Below are 20,004 nucleotides of genomic sequence, written 5' to 3'. Positions count from 1 at the left end.
AATTACCTATGAATTTAATCTAAAACACATCAACGAATCATAAATTAATAAGAATCCATTCTAATAGTAATGTGAGAAAATTACTTAAACACAAGACATAATTTAGGGATTTTCTAATAATTCTATAAATAACTTCCCCACACTTAAGATGTACTTTGTCCTCAATGTACAAACATATATAATCACAATATAAACAGAATATCATAAGAGAGGGAGAAAACTAAAACTGCCCTGAATATTGGATGAAATCTTCAGAATAGTGGAAAGCGGAATTGTAGTCAAATTTAAATGTAACACATGATTCGAGCACACTAACAAGAAAATAAACACAAATAATAAAGAAAATTAAGGGTTATAACTTGATAAGAAACAACCATAAATCTTTCAAAAATAATAATGGAAATAAATTGAAGAGAAAAAAATAATAATAAAACAACTAAAACAAAATTAAAAAGAAAGATAAAATAATAATAATAATAATAATAATAATAATAATAATAAACTCAATAATATCAATAAACTTAAAAGGTAATTGTAATGTTAATAGTAAAAAGAAAAAAATAAGAAAGAAAAAAGAAAAAATAGAAATAGAAAAATAATAATAATAATAATAATAAAAGTATATAAAAAATTTAAAAATATAAGTATAAGAATACTAAATTAATTAATTAATTAGTAAAATAAAAATAAATAATATAAAAATTAAAAATAAATAAAATAAAATAAAATTGGGGTGATTAACCCAATTTTCACATGGACGTGGACATGCCCGTGTGTCCAGGCTGTGTGGGTCACATGGCCATGTCGCCAGGCCATGTGTGTTTTCCTTCACTTCTCCCACACCCATGTGAAATTCCATACGCCCATGTGGTCAGGTCGTGTGCTCCACACACCCGTGTAGCCAGGCCGTGTAACTCTCTAACTTTGAAAAAAAATTAGCTCCGGGTTTCACACGGCCTAGGACACGCCCGTGTGCCCAGGCTATGTGGGTCACATGGCCATGTCGCCAGGCCATGTGTGTTTTCCTTCACTTCTCCCATGCCCATGTGAGATCCCACACGCCCGTGTGGTCAGGCCGTGTGCTCCACACACCCGTGTGGCCAGGCCATATGGGTCAAAAACACACCTTTTTTTTTTAGATTTTGAAAATTAATTAATTTTTAACAAAAAAATCATGAAATAATGTTAAGAAAATTAGCAGTGTTAACACCCGGGTTGCCTCCCGAGAAGTGCTTATTTAAAGTCTAAGCTAGACTTACCTCGTATTTGCACGGTTACGGTGGTTCACGGAGTTGAAACTCCTCTTTCTCACTGTCAATTCTATTATTAACATAAGGTTTTAGCCGAGTAATATTTACCTTAAAAGTGTCAAATTTAGAATGATTTACCTCGACTGTACCGTATGGGAAAATATTCAGTACCGTAAAAGGAGTTGCTCCGTTTGCATTAAGCTCTGAAGTGGTGATTCAAGGGTCCGTTTTATCCAACAATACTTGATCGCCAATCTTAAATTGGTTCGTCCCATCTTTAAGCTCGTCATGGAGTCACTTTGGTTCATCGTGTATTCTAGGTTTCTCCTTGACGTGTGTCCGCCATTCATCTAATTCATCAATTTGTAATCTTCTTTCTTCATGATTTGTTCTGTTTTTGTTATGTAAACTAGACTGCGACTCTGTCATGTTTTTCTAAGGTGTTTTCTGCGAAGAATGTTGAGCCACAAGATTATTAACATTAACAGAAATTGTAATATCATCTCGATCACTAGATATCCTAATAGAATCACGAGCTTGGAGTTTAATCGTGTCATCACCTACACGAAGTGTTAACTTACATGTACCAACATTTATGATAGTTCTAGCAGTTGCTAAAAAGGGCCAGCCTAAAATCAACGGTATGTCACTATCCTCATCCATGTCTAGAACAACGAAATCAACTGGGAAAATGAATTTATCAATTTTGACGAGTACGTCTTCAACAATACCCCTACGAAATCTAATTGTTCTATCTGCCAATTGAATGCTCATCCTAATTTGTTTAGGTTTCCCAAGACCTAGTTGCTTAAACATTTTGTAGGGCATGACATTAATACTAGCCTCTAAATCAGCCAAAGCATTATTAACACTTAAACTACCAATTAAACAAGGAATAGTAAAACTCCCTAGATCTTTCAATTTGTTGGGTAGTTTATTCTGCAAAATGGCTGAGCACACTATATTTAGCTCCACGTGCGATGAATCATCTAACTTCCGCTTATTTGCTCAAAGATCCTTTAAAAATTTAACAGAATTTGGTATTTGCAAAAGAGCTTCAATAAACGGTAAGTTAATATGTAATTTTTTTCAACAGTTTAAGGAATTTACCAAATTGTTCATTTGTGTGGTCTTTCCTTGTCGCATTTGCATATGACACATGAGGTTTATATTCCTTTATGACTGGTTTTTGCTCGTTGCGGCTCACCTCAACCTTACCTTTACCTACCACATCTTCTTGTCTCGATTTTGGTTCATCTTCATCTAACCCTTCTTCATCTTGAACAGTAATCACATGAAGTTGCTCCATTGGGTTAGTTTCGGTATTACTCGGTAAGCTACCTTGTGGTCGTTCTGAAATCATCTTAGCAAGTTGACCAATTTAATTTTCGAGCCCTTGAATCGACTCTTGCTGATATTTGAGTGCAGTTTCGGTGTTTTGGAAGTGAGTTTCTAACACCAAGATGAATTTTGTTAGCATCTCATCAAGGTTCGGCTTCTTTTCTTGCTGGTAAGGTGGTTGCTGGAAACCCGGAGGGGGTGGTGGTGGTCTTTGATTTCCTTGGCCTCCCCATGAAAAATTTGGGTGGTTTCTCCAACTTGCATTGTAAGTATTACTGTAAGGATTATTTTAAGGTCTAGGATTATTACCCATATAATTAATTTGCTCATTTTCCATGATAGGACCGTAAGGTAAATTTTCTGAATTGCTCATTCCACCTCCACTCGTGTCACACTGCATCATCGGATGTACCTGCGAAGAACCACATAAACCATCAATCTTTCTATTTAAAAGTTCTACCTAATTTAATAACATGGTAACCACATCAACGTTAAAAACGTCGGCTGCTTTTGTCAATTTTGTCCTCATAACTTGTCATTGATACTTATTCAGTGACATCTCCTATATGAACTCATAAGCCTCCTCAGGTGTTTTATTATTTATGGTACCATCGGCAGCTACATCGATCATTTGCCTAGTTGAGGGGTTCAAACCATTGTGGAAAGTCTGAACCTGTAGCCATAAAGGTAGCCCATGGTGAGGGCACCTTCTCAATAGATCCTTATACCTCTCCCATGCATCTATAGGCTCTCTAAGTCCATTTTCACAAAGGAAGCGATATCATTCCTCAACTTTGTTGTCTTGGCCGGAAGAAAGTATTTCAATAAAAACTTTTCGGTCATTTGATCCCAAGTAGTGATGGAACTTCGTGGTAAGGAGTTCAACCACTGCTTAGCCTCATTTCTCAACAAGAAGGGGAATAATCATAGGTGAATGGCATCGTCAGAAACACCATTTATCTTGAAACTATCACATAACTCTAAGAAATTGGCCAAATGAGTATTTGGATCTTCATCCTGCAAACCATCAAACTGAACAAACTGTTGAATCATTTGAATAGTGTTAGGTTTCAATTCAAAATAATTTGCAGCAATAGCAGGTCTAACAATACTCGATTCGGCCCTAGTGAAAGTGCGCTTGGCATAATCGTACATAATACAAGGAGCATGATTTTGATTTACAAGATTTGTGGCAACCACAAGAGGTAGCGGATTATTCCAATTGTCAGCCATCTCCTCGGTAATATAGGTATCGTCCTCATGCTCTTCCTCTATGTACTATAGACTCTGCATTATTTCTCTACGATTTCTACAAGCTGTGTTTTCAATTTCATTGTCAAAAAGTAGAGGTCCTGACGGGTTTCTTCTAGTCATAATCTACAAGAACCTGCCAGAAACAAACAAAAGAAATTTAGTAATTAAAAATAAAACTAAACAAAAATAAAATGCAATAAAATAAAAAATGGCTAAATTAATAAAAACCAAGCGTTCTTAATATCTTAATCCTTGGCAACGGCGCCAAAAACTTGATGATTGTTTTATGAAACACTAAACTAGACTACGATCATGACTTAGGCAAGCGCACCTATCGAATGGTAGTATAGTTATGGTGAGTCCAGAATATCGTATCCAAAAGGACTAAAAGTACTAGTATTAACTATCTTTTTATTATTTAGCCTAAAATATAAGGGATTTATTTTAATCTAAAACTAACTTAACTAATTAACTATTGAACGCGACTTGAAGAAAACTTATAACAAAGACAATACCCAGGAAACAATCCACCTAGACTTCACTTATTATTCTGACTCTGAATCAATTGATTTATTTACTTGTCTTGATCCATAGAAATCCCTAAATTATGTTAATATCTCTTTTGAGACTAAAAACAACTAACTCTAGGTTGATTAATTGAAATCTCTTTCTAATTAAAACCCCTATTGTCGCATTAACTCGATCTATGGACTCCCTTATTAGATTTGACTCTAATCTGGTAGATTTATGTTGCCCTATTTCTAGGGTTGCATGCAACTCCGCTTAATTATGGTAGATCTAATAAGCACATCAACTTGAATTAATATCCTGAAAAGATTAGATCAAGAATTAAGAACTCATAATTAAGAACAAGAACAAGTATTTATCATTAAATTCAAAACATTAAATAATAAGATTCATCATAGGTTTCATCCTCCCTAGGTATTTAGGGAGTTTAGTTCATAATGTGAAACGAAAACATCTCAAATTTAGAAAAACAACAAGGCATAAAAAACCCAAATAAACTTCGAGAGAAATTTGAATGGAGATCTTCAATCTTGAAGTGGATCTGCTTCCGAGATGATTCCAACGGCTTCCTTTGAGTAATTTCTCATTTCTGCTCCCCTTAAGTCTTCTTCCAGTATGTATTTATAGACTTTTGAATGCTCAAAAACCCTAAAAATTGGCTTTTTCTGCATGTTTGGGAAACAGGGAGCGATATCGACATGGGCTAGCACATGGGTGTGTGGCCTACTCGTGTGGATCACATGGGCATGTGGCATGCCCGTGTGGATCCTGAAAACTCCGATTTTGGCCCCTCGCTCCTTTTGCTCCAAAATGCTCTCCTAAGTATAGAAACATGAATTTAAGGGATTAGGAGCATCAAATTCATTGATTTACATCATTAATCATCCATAAAGGCATTAAGAATGGGATTAAAATATGTTACATTTATGGTTTATCACTATTATAAACATACTAAAAATATTTAATCCATATCATATCTTACCTTTCCCATGCTTTCATGACATTATAAGTCAATGCTTATACCGATCCTTCACTTTTTCTACACCCGTTGAACCACTAGAATAATTTCAGATATGCGGGAATCTCGTACACTAGGTGCCCACATGTGGTCAAACCACTACTAACTCATATCTCATATCAATGCGCTCTCAACAGTCATAAATGGTTCTGCTCACATAAGTTGTCAATTAAGACGTAGCTACGCGATGCTGATCACACAAGTTATCAAGTAACCGCAACACATGCCGGAAACTCAGCCACCGGTAGAACGTACGAGATCAGCGCCCAAAATACGGTAACCCCTAATGACATGTCATTTGTATCCTATATAATCCTAAGATTCAAACGGTATCCGAAAGTCACTGAAACTTCATTGGATATTTTCGTAGAGTCAAAATATTAAGAATCAAACATAATTTAATACTAATTAAATATACGAACTTACCTCAAACACGTACAGAGAAAAACAATCAATTAATCCAATACTTTTTTCCCCGATCTAAATCTATACGTTGCTTTTATTGATCTATATAACCAAATTTAACTCATTCAAAATCCATTATATTCAATTTAATCCAAAAATCATGTTTTGGTAAAATTAAACTTTTGCCTCTTAAATTTTGAGTTCAATACGATTTAGTCCCTAGTTCACAAAAATGCAAATTCATGTAATTTAATTCAATCTCACTATAGCCGAATATCAATAATGTCCTTAGCATGCCCTGCATTTCTTTTATTTTACAATTTAACCATGAATATTTTTCTATTTTTCAATTTAACCCCTAATTGAAAAATTCATCAAAATCACATTTACTAAAGTTGTTCAACTATCATCAAGCATTCATTTTCATCCATCAAACATAAAAAATAACTAACATACGTTCATGGTAAAACCCTAGACTCTTAGCAGTTTTGCAAATTAGTCCACGGACTAGCTAGATTAAGCTACAACGACTCCAAAAACATAGAAATCATTAAAAACGAGATGAAAAATACTCACATGCATGGGAACTAAGGATGACCGAATGCTTGGATGGTCTTTAATGGCTTCCCAAGCTAATTTTTGGTTGAAAAAAATGAAGGAGAAAGATGATGTCTTTGTTTTTTCTTAATTTAATTTTAGTTTATTTCACTAATTACAAAAATAACCTTAATCCTTTATAATGCTTAATTAATATCCATCTTTGTCCACTAAAAGTAATTATGGTCTAATTACCATTAAATGCCACTCATATTTTAATTTCATAACAAATTGACACCTTTTTCTAATAGAACCTAAGTTTTGCATCTTACACGATTTAGTCCTTTTTATCAAATTAAGCATACAAATGATAAAATTTCTTCACGAAATTTTTAGATGATGCTACTATCATGTTCTATACCTTAAAATAATAATAAAATAAATTTTACAATGTCAGATTTCTGGTCCCGAAATCACTGTTTCGATTTCACTAGAAACAGGCTGTTACAATCTGGTTTTCTTCGTTCAATTTATTAAGTCGCAGTTTTAACTCTTCTCTAGCTTTCATATGAGAGCCCCTATTGGCTTTGTCCCAAACTTTCAACTTTGATTTCAATTCTTCTAAATTTTTTAGAAGATCTTTCTCACCTAATTCCCACCCTTGAATTATTTTTTCCTCAAAATCTTTTTCCAAAGCCCAATCAGCGTTAAATCGCCATAGGATTTCTTTATGCACTAATCTTCCCTTACCATGCATGATCATATTTACTACCACTGGACAATGATCAGAAATACTATGACTCTGGTGATGAACTGAATAGTTTGGAAATCAATCCCACCATGTGAATTTGCCACCCCTCTATCAAGTCTTTCTCGAATATCATTGCTTGGAAGCCTACCTCTCTCCCAAGTAAACCAATGACCTGTAAGACCCAAGTCGCTCAAATCACAGTCCTGCATATCCATACAAGACCCGAGTAGGCGGGTCGAGGTCCTACGAGGTACCCACTACTCGCCTCCCTAAATGCCAACATTTGTCTTTCCTCCCTTAATCTTCCCCCTGTCTTTTCAAATGAAAGTAACACCTCATTGAAATCCCACATAACAAGCTAAGTAAGTTCCACGATTCCTTCCTTTCATGTTCTATTGGTGAACCATAAAATGCCATGAAATGCCAGTACTCTCCCCCACTATTCCTTTGGACTTTAGCGTTTTTATGGGAATTAGAAAATCTTCTCAACCTAATTGTTATTCCCTCTTTTCATCTAAGTGAAAGTCCACCTTTTGACCCATCAACACTAACATCAATCCCATTTGTAAAACCGCACATTCTTCTTATTGAGTCCACTTTTCTCAAACAAACATTTGTCTCAATTAAAAACAAAAGCTGAAGCTGCATCTGTCTCAAGCTATTCTTGAGACGTCTAACTATTCGTAGTTGCCCTAGACCGAGAACATTCCAACTTAAGATTTTCATTGCAACCAGCCGGCTCGCTTACTAGCGGCCACTGATAAATCATTGTCCAATGTTGAGATTGAATAAGGGTTGGGGTAATTTTCCTCTAGCTACTTAACACGTTGCCTTTTCTTTCCATCCACGGTCCCTATTGGTCTTTCTTCAAGCTCCGCATGAGACTTTGATATCATATTATGTGCATCATCATCTTCTCGCATTTGTCTAGCAAACTCATTTATTTGGTTGACCCTATGGAATCTCCTACTTAACTCCCTCACCACACCTTTCCCTTTCACACCATTATTAGCTTCCACACCTTGATCCCACATCTGATACCTTCCACGAGCTTCCTCCATATCCATATCGCTTTTAACCAAATCTTTTAGTTCCTCCTGATGCCATCTACTCACAAATACCACCTCTCTCATTGGTTGAGCTCTCAGAGAGATATCCCATCCAAACTCAGCTTCCTAAAAACCTAACGATAATCTTAGGTGGCAGAAACTTTCACCGTGCCCTAATCTCCCACACAAGAAGCAAAAGAGGGATAATCTTTCATATTGAAAATTTGAGTAAGTTGACTTATATTTGACATACGTGACTCTCTTCTTTCTCTTTAGAGGGTTTCAAACATCCAAACGAACTCTAATGCGCATAATCTTCCGAACCCCCTTTGTCAAAATTTTTGCATCATAATCCAAGAACTCCCCTATAAAGTTATCTATCGTCCCATGCCTTCCGACATTGATCTTAATGGTAAGTCATAAATTTGTACCCAAAAATTCGTATAATAAAGGGGAACTTGTAAAGGGTCCTGCCCTCTCCTTAACTTATGGAATATGATCATATGTTTATTAAAAAAACCAATGAATGCCATCTAACATCCTTTTTAGATCAACCTCATTGTAGAATTGGAACAAGATTCACTTTTCCTCCATCTCCAAGATGGTTACCCTTTCTATAGGATGCCACAATTTTGCAAGCACATTGCTTAAAAAGGGAAAATGGACTGAACTATCTGTTAAAAACCTTTCCCACCAGGCAAAATTTGAAGTCTTCTTCGCCATCTCCATCCTCCTCTTGTCTAAGAACAAGATTGTCCTCTTGATCATCCAGATTCAGATTCGCTAGATCAGCCTCCATGCCTTGAAAAACTCGCTACTCTCACAAATTAGAATCCTTAATTGAAACCCTGATAACTTGATACTATTGGGAAAAACCCCAACCTTGCGAAATCGACAGATAAAAAAACTAAAGAAAACCTAATTATAGGTACTCACCTTTTTTTTTTTATTCTTAAAACTTTAATCATTCTAATACTGTCATTTGACAGTGTTGGATTAAATTTTTTTTCTTTTTTAGAAATTTCAATAAATTGATGTGTGTCAATCTTCTACTAATCCATGTATCTGACCTGGCGGATTCTCTTTTCAATACAAAATTTATTCTAATTGTTTAAATAATTCAAAACGTGAATTATTATTTTAAATAAAATAAAATCCATAAATTTTAGAGAGATGTCAAAAATATAAATAATTGGCAGTGGCAGCTTTATTCCAATCATATGGTGCAGAGGTATTTTTGTTTTAATATGTATATAATTGTGTTCATATCTACAAATATACCCAGAAAATCTGGTAGGTCAGAGGGATGTGATCAAATTGACATCATTATTTTTTTTTTCTTATTTTAATGTTAGAATAAAAGTATGGGCCATTCATGTTATATCTTAATCATATTACATTCAAGAACAGTTTTAAATTTATCAAATATTCGACATATATAAATATAACATTATTAAATACTAATATAATGAATTTATGACATTGGAAATTTTTCTAAAATCATGGTCCTAACAATTAAGTCACAAGTACTTAGATTAGGGCACTACTGAGCCACTTGCCAAAAATATGAATGGTTTACAAATTAATGGACCCAAACACATATTTCTATGGTCCCAAGAAAATAACAAGCAATGAAGGACTGATTTAATATCTTATCATTTACTATTCTGACTAATTTCCTCTTGTTTACAAATTAAAAGTGCTTTTATTTTTATTTTATTTTTTATAATTATAAAAAGAAAATCCTTTCAATTAGTATTTTTCCCAAAATAATTGTCACTCTTTGATATATCATGATCAAAGTTTTCTACTTTCCATTTTTATTGATTACAATGTGAAAGTTTATTAAATTATTTTTTAGATACATAATATTTAAATCCAACTCTAAAATATTTAAGATAATTTAACTTATAATTAAAAATACAACAACGATAATTTTTGTAAAGGAAAGACTATTAGAGCTTTAAACTTTAGAAACTCGATCCTTTAGTATTCTTGGGAAAAAACAACCCACATTGTTAATTTTTTTAAAATTATTATAATTAGTGTTCTTTATTATTGCGATGCATAAGTTGATTTTATATATTAATTAAATTACTTTTAATTATTTCTTAAAAAATTATAAATTTTGTAACGTTTCAATAATAATATGGTTAGAAAATTAAAAATAATATATAAGTTTAATTTTAAAAACATGATAATTGGTGTTAAATTGAATTGAAAAAATATTTCAGTTTTTTCATAAATATAAATATTATAATAGTATATTGTGTGAAATTTTATTTTTATATATAGTTTCTATCTTAATTTTAATTATTAATTCTTGAATGTAGATTGTTAATTAAATTTAAATATTGTGATCCTTGAATAATTCATTGTAACATTATTTATATTTTTAAGTATTTATTTCAATTTGATAATTGAGTCCTAGTTCGGTTGGTGTTGACATTATCACTAATGTTAGAGGACATGGGTTTAAGCATGCTGAAGCATGTTTATCCTCCTATTAAAAAGTTGGGGAGGGTTATGGGTAATTTTAAGTATTTTTGTATCAAAAAAGTATTTATTTCAATATTAATAATGTAATTATTTTTTTACAACAGTGATAAACTTAAAAAGACTTATTTTTAAACAATTTTAAAATTTATAGTGGCTTATTATATAAAATTGTAAGTTGAATTATTGATATAAGCAAATTGGAAAGATCCTTAGTGCAAATCAGAAACCCAAATGAGCCTTTATGAAAAAGGTGGAGGGTTTGATTCACCCGAAGGTAATAATATGTATTTTCAAGACAAGTTCCTCTCTTCACCTTTTAGGGATTAGAACTAGTCAATAATGATTGAAGATGAAGATATTAATATGATGGATGGAGATGTGACTACGAAGTTCATTGATGGTGTACCAACTATTACTTTCTCTGAAAGGGTACACTCTTTGGTGGAGAAAAGCATGTCAAAGGCGATTATCCTTAATTTATTGGAAAGAAGAGTTGGGTTCAATACTCTATTGAATAAAATCTATGCATTGCGGAAATTGAAACAACCTATCCAAATCATATATTTGAAGAATGATTACTTTATGAAGTTTCAGGTCAAATGTTGATTTTACAAAGGTACTACTATAAGGGCCATAGGTAACCCATGGTCAATACTTAACAGTGCAATCATGGACGTTGTCTTTCACTAGATCTCAGTCATATAATCTAAATGTGATCACCTAGATTCATTTGTTAAGCCTATCTGGAGCTATGTGCAAAAAAAAAAAAAAAACCTAAAGGTTATTGAAAATGCAGTTAGTCTAGTTATAAAAATTGATTACAACACTGATAGTGTGTTAAGATGAATATTTGCACGTATGACTCTCAATGTTAACTTAAGCCAACCCTTGATTTCAAAGGTAAATATTGATAGTAAGGTTCAAATAATTCAATATGATTATTTTTCTGATGATTGTTTCTATTGTAGGAGATATGGCCCTTCACAAAAGATATGTCTAGCGAAAACTAGAGCAAATTTAGAAGAAGACATAGGGATAGAGTAGCCATTGAATAATGCAACTATGGTAATTCCTGATAAGTCTGAGAAGTATGGACCTAGGATGCTTGTTGAGAGGAGAAATTGTAGGGCCAATCATAAGGGATATGGAAACGGAATCGGTAATCAGGATAATAAGAATTGGAGGGATCAAGATTCATGCCTATTATTGAGGAGAATGATGATAAGGTTGATAATGATAATAATGGGAGATTTTTAATATAGGATGACTATCAAATAAAAAAGAATTAGGGATTTTAATGCTAGCCCCTTAAATCATATTCCAGTAGTCCTATGTATGGACCTTTACTATCAATCTTTAATGTTGAACTATGCTATTCGTCTTCACACATTCAAGAAATCACATTTTATTAATCCATCATAAAAGGAAAGATTTTAACTGTGGGATTCTAATGCTGAACTCTTATGGTTTTCAAGTTAAATCCGAGTGAATTTTGGAAAAGGTCATGTCAAGTGCACGTTAGTAGCTGTAGCTTGGTCCATGGTCTCATTCAACTCAACCATGTTCTGGCAATAATAGTTTAGGACGTTTCTAATTACTACAAGATTGAATTCATACCATTTACCCCTTACAAACACTTTGTGATATAACTTGTTCTCATCACTAGCACTTCTAAGAATATTAGCATAAAACTCTAACACAACATTTCAAACATATATGGTTTAACAAACTTAACAGTATCCATCAAACTACTATTTCCAAGTAGAGTGTCTATGCCAAAGTCAGCAAAATCACTATCTTCTATGTTTTTTTTCTTCTATAAAACTCTTCTTGAGCATAGAAACATACCTTTTAGAATAGGCTGCAACTAGGAAGACCTTGTTCTTCATCTCCATAAGTCTTTCCCTATTCTTACTGCAACCTTAGTCTTCAACAAGAAGTTTAGAAACTTTTGCTTATTTCAACTTCTTGTTTCTTTAACTTGCAGTAGTAGGAATATGATGCGAATCTTAAGGTTAAATTTCATACCCATGGATGTGATGGACTCATATTACCTCAAGGCCCAACAATAATGTCAAAGGCCAAACAAATCAAACCAAGATTAGATCAAAGACAAGATTCGAGGAAGAATCTTTTTAAGGAAAGGGGGAATGATACACGCATAGATAGGGTAAAATTAATTAAATTTCATTCACCGAAGCTACCAATCTTCAAGTTTGGGAATTTAGCAAACTTGCGGTGACTTTTTGGATGGGATTTAGGCATTTCTAGGTTGAGATGTCTTCATGACGTTACAAGATCTATTTCAAGGCTTCAAAACGCACTTTGAATTGCTCGATTTTGAGTTTAAGAGCTAAATTATGACTGTTTTAGTGAAGATTGCACGAGTAGAATTTCTGAACGGTATTATGACTAGAATTATGAGTTTCGAGCTTTTAATTCGAGTTTAAATCATATTGGGTTTAGATTTTGGGTTTAATTTTTATTATATATGAGCCCAATATTGTATTTATCAACTCTTATTAATTTATCATTTTATTATTCCGAATTTTTAATAATTATTAAGTCTTTTAAGTTATTTAGGAGTTTTATATCAACAACAAAGTCTAGTTTTAAAACTACTTCTTGTTTAGATTAATTAGAGTTCTAGTATAATTAAGAGTTTTATTTAGATTTATTTAGCTAGCCTATATAGGCCTTTGCATTGTACACAAATCAATCAACTCATTATTATTTAACTTCTCTTTTGAGTCAATAAATTCTCTTTGAGTTTTCTTTTCAAGAATTTCTCTTGAGTTTCTTTTAGAAGAGTTTTAACAATCTTTTCAGATTATGAAGATCATCTTTAAACTTTTTCTTACCAAGTTTGATTTCTTAGAGGGGAAATTAGAGTCGTTTAAGGGGGTTGTGGAAATTAGAGTCACTTAAGGGGGTCATTTCTTCTTGTTTCCAAGGCTCCTTAAGACTTCTGCATACCATGTTCTGTCTTTTTTTTTTATCTATCTTCCTTATTTTCTTATTCATTATTCTATTATTCTATTTTACTTATCTTAATTTATTTATTTCAATTATTTTTCTTCAAATTTTTTATCTGACTTGGATTCATTTGTGTTTCAGGTTGTTTCAAAATCCAAGTTTCTTTCCTAACGTCTAGAACCCTAAGCAAATCCACGACTTGAACAAACTTTACAATCTGCTTCCGCACTCATCCATATAAGAATATTAGGACGCTTTCTCCTAGCTTTTGTCATACTCTTCAAAGGAATGTCCTTATTAGAGTTGGATTTGGTGATAGTTCTAAATTCATCAGAAGAATGATGTGAGCTTTTTTCTTGAATCTTTCTCTTATTACTAGCCTTTGCTATGATTAGGGCTTTTCCTTTATCAACATTCTTGATCACTGCTATGTCGGCAAAATCTTTTTCCACAACAAAGCAAGTGTCTCTTCTGGTGGTCTACATTGAAGGAGAGGAAGTGGGCACTTCTTTTTTTATTTTAACATATGTATATGAGGCTTTAGACTTGGCCTATTTCTCACCAAATATAGTTGGGTCTTTCTCATCATCATCAATCTGCTCTTGCTCTACCACAGGTTCTTCAATTTTTATGGTAAAGGCTCCAAAACCTATGAGGATTGAAGGTGAGAACAATTTAGCAATAGCAACACCATTCACCAATGTGCTACCGACATTCGATACTAATCCACTCCGGCTAGTGATTACTTCAATTAGAGCTTCAATCTTCTATTTTGAAATAATGGTATGCTTGAGCATCAGAAATTATTCAACAAGCCATCAATTTCCTCTACTACTTGTTGAATAACTTAAGATGGCCAACAATTTGTGTCTCTATGACAATGAGACTGTTGGATCCAATGCCCTAAGTGTAGTATATTTGTTTTATATACTTTTATTTTTCAAAAAAAATTGGTTTAATAAAATATCCATAAATTACATTAATACCTTTTGCATATTGTCCTTAATGTTTTTGCACGCAAAGTAAAATGGAAGCAAATATTGGCTCACTGGTTATCCAAGGTAAGTAATAGTAAATGGTATTATGAGGTCGAATTGTAATATAGAAAGACAACTTGTATCAGCAGATAAACATAAACATGTCATTAGTCTAACTGGACATGAGCAACCAATAATTGAAAGGCTAATATGTCATCTATCAAGTCAAACTGGTAGATGCTTTGTCTTGAGTATCAGAGCGGATGACTCCCAAAAGATAAAGACATAGATGTAACTAATTGGACTAATATTAAATCGGACGAGACTCAAGTAGAATAGATCCTAAAATCCGTTTATGGATTTATTTACTCGAGATGTTCATAGTATGACATGTCTTAATCCTGAGTGGATGATGGGTTATATATGCATGACTCGTATATGTAAGTAAAAGTCTGAGTTCAAATAGATAAGGAACTGAAAGTTGGTGCACTAAGTATATGACTTTTAAAGGATATAGTATATTTCATAATAGTGGAACTCATAACCCAACTAAAGGATAAATGATATCCTCTCATTGGTATTACATGATAGATGAAAAGTAAACATGATCACAGGTCCTTTGTCTTTGTGATAAATGACTTGATTACTATTTAATAGTAATTGACCTTTTATAAAGGAAGATGTAATGGTTACGATGAGATAAAATAGGATCACGTTGGGTGAATAAATTTATCCCAAAGAGATTAATGATATCCTATGAGGGTAACACATTTATGACAAGGTCATTGGACAAAAACTTATTAAGTAGCTTTCGTAATGGTATATAATTAGGGGGAGCTCAATCATGATACTATAGTGGAATGACTTTGTGGCTAAATAAGTTCATAATTAATAGACGAAAAGCTAGAACTTAATTATAAATTATTTGAGCCCTAATTATATATGTCAAATAGGACCTTTTGCTAGCTCGTTGAAATCATAAATGAATTTCATCTAGAACCAAATGAACAAAAATGAATAAAAAAGATGAAGTTAGAGAAATGGTTCGTTTTCACAAATGAATGTGTTTTCTCACTAAGTGTAGAAATGGTTGAGAATTAATCTAAGGTTTTCAAATTATTATTTAATCAATTATAATTAAATAATTGAAGTTTGAAAATGAAATTAAATTAATTAGTCATTATGAATTCATTGAATAAGGAAATTAAATATATTTCCTCATAGATTCTTTTACGGTAAAGTTGTTATGACTTTAAAAGTATTAAAATTGAGTTGAGAAAATTATTTAATTGATAAATTAATTTAGTTAATTTAACTATGATAAGTGTTAAAAGTAACATGTTTTACTTTATTCTTAATGTATTTTTGAGTGATTATCCGATGTTAATTGTGAATTTTATGTTATTAATCCTTTAAATTCATGTTTTAATACTTAATAGAGCATTTAGGAGCAAAAAGAGTGAAAAAGAATGAAAACCAAAGCCTCGGAGCAAGCTGCAGGAGCCACGCGTGCTAAATCATTCCACATGAACAGACCACATGGTTGTGTGACCCACACTTGCGTGTGGTAGGCCGTGTTGATTTCACAAAATTATGCACCAAACTTTGGAAAATTGAGATTTTTAGGTTTTTCAGACATTCTAAGACGTATATATGAAAAAAATAAGAAGACAGGAAGGAGTCGTCATAGAATATTCAAGAAAACAACTTGAAAAACACCTTTGAAGCTGACTTTGAAGCATATTTCCGTCAAGATTAAAGATTCCCATTTGATTTTTTAGGAAGTTATCATGAGTTTCTTTATTTCTTTCGGTTATATTGTATCTTAAATGTTTCTACTTTAATCATATTGAATTTCATAACTACAATAGATATAAAACTATAAAAACAGAGTCGATGGACCATTATATATTGCATCCGCCTCACTTTATCTTCAAGCATAGGCACGAAGGCCTTCCATAATAATAGATCACCTTTTTGCTAACTCCTACAAATGGGTGAGTTGTAGAATCATATTTGCAAGATAGTTCTGGCAAACTTTCCTTACAATAGTAGTCCTAGCAGACTAACCCCATATTAGATAGACCTCCCGAGCTTCCACATTAGATTGTCCTGACGAACTTCCACATTTAATATCATTCTGACGAACTTCCATGTTTAAGATCGTCCTGGTGGACTTCCACGTTTAAGATTATTCTACCAGACTTCCACATTTAAGATCGTCCCAGCAAACTTCCATATGTACGGTAATGCCATGGCCATGAACTTTCATTCGTCCCATAAAGGGCTCTCATATACGTCCCACACAAGGAACTCTCATATACAAGTGCGCACTGAGTCTTCGTATCATTAAATATCCTTTCTTGGCTCAGTCCAATCAAACATCTCTCAAAGCCACATAAATATAATGTATATACAATCCCATATATGACCATCCGAACTTTTTCAAAGCCACATAAATATAATGCATAACAATACATCACTTCACCAACAAATATTGTCTATCACACAACATATAATACGCCATTCATATCATTTTGCAATATAAACACATTTACTTCCAATCATTCATATCAATTCAGTACGTAACAATACATCACGCCAAGCCTTTCACTTACTTAACATAAATAACTCATGGCCATACAATTGCATCTTGTTACACAATATATACCATGCTAACATTTCCTCTATTCAAAATTACCAGACTCATAACCAACAACAAGTTGGATTCACCATTGGTAAAGAGATGATCAATATAAAATACATCCATTTAAGATCTGAGTCCGAGAACTCACCTGGAAGTTGTTGTTAAATCCATCTTCTAAACCTTTTTCCCTTACTACACAAGTCCCCTTAGCCATTATAACACAAAAATTCGTTTTAGAATCCAACTAACACCATTCATTAGCATAAAAAATCTTATTCTTTTGCATGCAGAGACTATTTAAATGATCATTCGTTTCTTTACCCAAAACAAAATAGAATCAATAGTCAACTGAAATCCTTAACTTCCTTCTTTTTCTTAAATCCTCTAATAGAAAACTTACCAGTAATCAAGATTTCCAAATTTTAAGACTTAAACCTTAGTCTCTCCCCTTCATGCAGTAACGTTCCTTAATCTTTCTCTCTTCCATGGAAAACCAGAGGAAAGAATATAAAGAAAAAAAATATAAATAAAAGAATTATCCTAGGAGGATAATGCCTTCACCTATATATAGTCCTTTCAACCTTTATCACAAAAATCAATTCACAGCCACCTAGAAACACTTTAATCATCATGTCGCCCATTAATATACTTAGTTCCAAACTAATAGAACTATGTTTGAAATCTAACCTTTTCCAAAATTAGTCTGCTAATCAACCTTAATTACAAAAAGAACCCGTCAGATTAGAAAACTTCTCAATTAAATCTGCAAATCCCACTATCAAACCAAGACTTAACGAATCCAGGTGTGACGTAAGTGCTCTCAAATATCAGTATATCAACCTGTACAAGTCTCTTGATTATATAAAGTTTTTGAGACTTGCTAACATAATGAACATATATCACAGTCTCTATTAAACATCTAAAATAGTTTTATACAATATAATATTAACAACCAAGTTAAATATGGATTGTTGGCGGCTAAGTCTTTAAAGTTTCAATCCTATTTAATTTTCTTAATCCAAGAGATTTGATACAAATGATTTGATTTGATCCAATCTGATCTTCTAAATAAGTTTTTCTCAGTGATTAATAGGCTTGATTCATTCTACAATATCAGCTTAACCCAAAGATATGGTTCAATAAATTATCAATCTTCTAAATTTGGCAAGCTATTTTTTTTCGTAGTGTTTGGGGAAGTAGAATGTTACATTCCGTTTCTGGAGCAACTCAGACTAACTTTGTTCAATTTCTTGATAATTAAATCAATAAATGTGGCATGTATCTTAAATTTCAAATTATACGAATGAAATACACATTCACAAGATCAAATGGGCCCACTTATAGTGACCTAAAGTTATATGAGTTTAAACACATAGTTAGGATACAAATCCTAACTCAAATTATAAAATTGGAGGGTTGTGTCTCAAGACAGTGAAGCCATGTCTCAAGACATGCCTCCCTTATTTTGAACCTCTAGCTTCGAAGCATGTTTTCTTGAGACAATAGAGTTCATGTCTCAAAACAATGACCCTTATGTCTCAAGACAGGTCTAGAGACATAGCTCCTCTATTTCAGACCCTTAGCTTTGATGTTTGTGGTCTCAAGACATGAAAAATGTGTCTTGAGATCTTTAAGTGATGCTAGGTCTGATATTGTCTGTCTCGAGACATGCTCACCATGTCTCAATACAACTTCCCAAAAATGTATCAAATGGTTAAATTTGTTCGTGATGTCTTGAAACATGCTCTTGATGTCTCGAGACCTACATGCATAATTGCCTAAAATACACATATTTAAACATGTAAATGGTACCTAACTTAGTCCAAATTCAACAAAAAAAGAAACATCATTTCAACATTCAATGGGATGTATTTAGCACCTATAATCATGGTAGCTAACTCAAATTACCAAAGCACACACAACTAACAAATTAAAAATACCAAATCAAATATACTTAAGCATAAATTGAGCATTAAAGTTCCCAAAATGACCAAAACATGTCTCATAATATGTCAACAACTCGTAACATCATTGAGACTCAATATATTTCCTATTTACTTAGGTACATGTCATTTACATCTTAAAACTTAAAGGAGCATTACAAATGTTTGATTGAGCTTAGATGCGAGTCTTGGATGCTACTGGAGATTCACAAACAAATCAAGGACCTAATTGAAACCTACACACTGAAACAAACACATCTGCATGTTGAGCATTCAAAGCTCAATGGTGCTAATATAATTTGATTTTAATACATAATAATATTCAGTAAGCATAGTAACATCATAACATTTCATTATAAATTTCCACATCATTCAACAATAATAATGTACCACATAACATTATATCAACTTGCTCTTAAGGCACTTTAACTTATGTATTTATAATCTCTTACAAGTATATCATAATTCTTTTTCCACTAACCATATATTAAGTAACGATACACCCTCATGGTATTTGTATCTCATTTTCATATATCAAATAAACCACAATTCATTATCCTCATTATATCCATATTTATTTCATTTTCATATTATAATCACACAACATTTTCATATTTTTAGCCCCTATTAAACAATTTCGGACTCAAGGATAGATACATGGATCAATCCACCAACACACCATAGTACGCACATAAGTGCTAGCTGGGCATAAATGCACCAATGCCACTAACCACACCAGTATAAGCTCATTACCCTCGAGGAATTAAAGCTAGATATATGTTCTTGATCTTTCTGGAATCGGAGAACTATCTAATAGAATGCGCTCAGT

At 32.8% G+C, this 20,004-nt stretch overlaps 1 non-coding gene across 1 annotated transcript; it reads left to right on the top strand.

Moving 5' to 3' along the window:
* The first annotated feature begins 3,280 nt into the window (after nt 1-3,280).
* On the top strand, nt 3,281-3,386 carry LOC128281714 (small nucleolar RNA R71). Its single transcript, XR_008271979.1, has one exon. It is a non-coding gene; the product is annotated as a small nucleolar RNA R71 (small nucleolar RNA).
* Nucleotides 3,387-20,004: the final 16,618 nt, after the last annotated feature.

This window comes from Gossypium arboreum, chromosome 1 (genome assembly GCF_025698485.1).
Source record: "Gossypium arboreum isolate Shixiya-1 chromosome 1, ASM2569848v2, whole genome shotgun sequence".
Lineage (NCBI taxonomy): Eukaryota > Viridiplantae > Streptophyta > Magnoliopsida > Malvales > Malvaceae > Gossypium > Gossypium arboreum.
The sequence above is the reverse complement of the archived record's forward strand: the minus strand, read 5'-3'. Positions and strand labels throughout refer to the sequence as shown.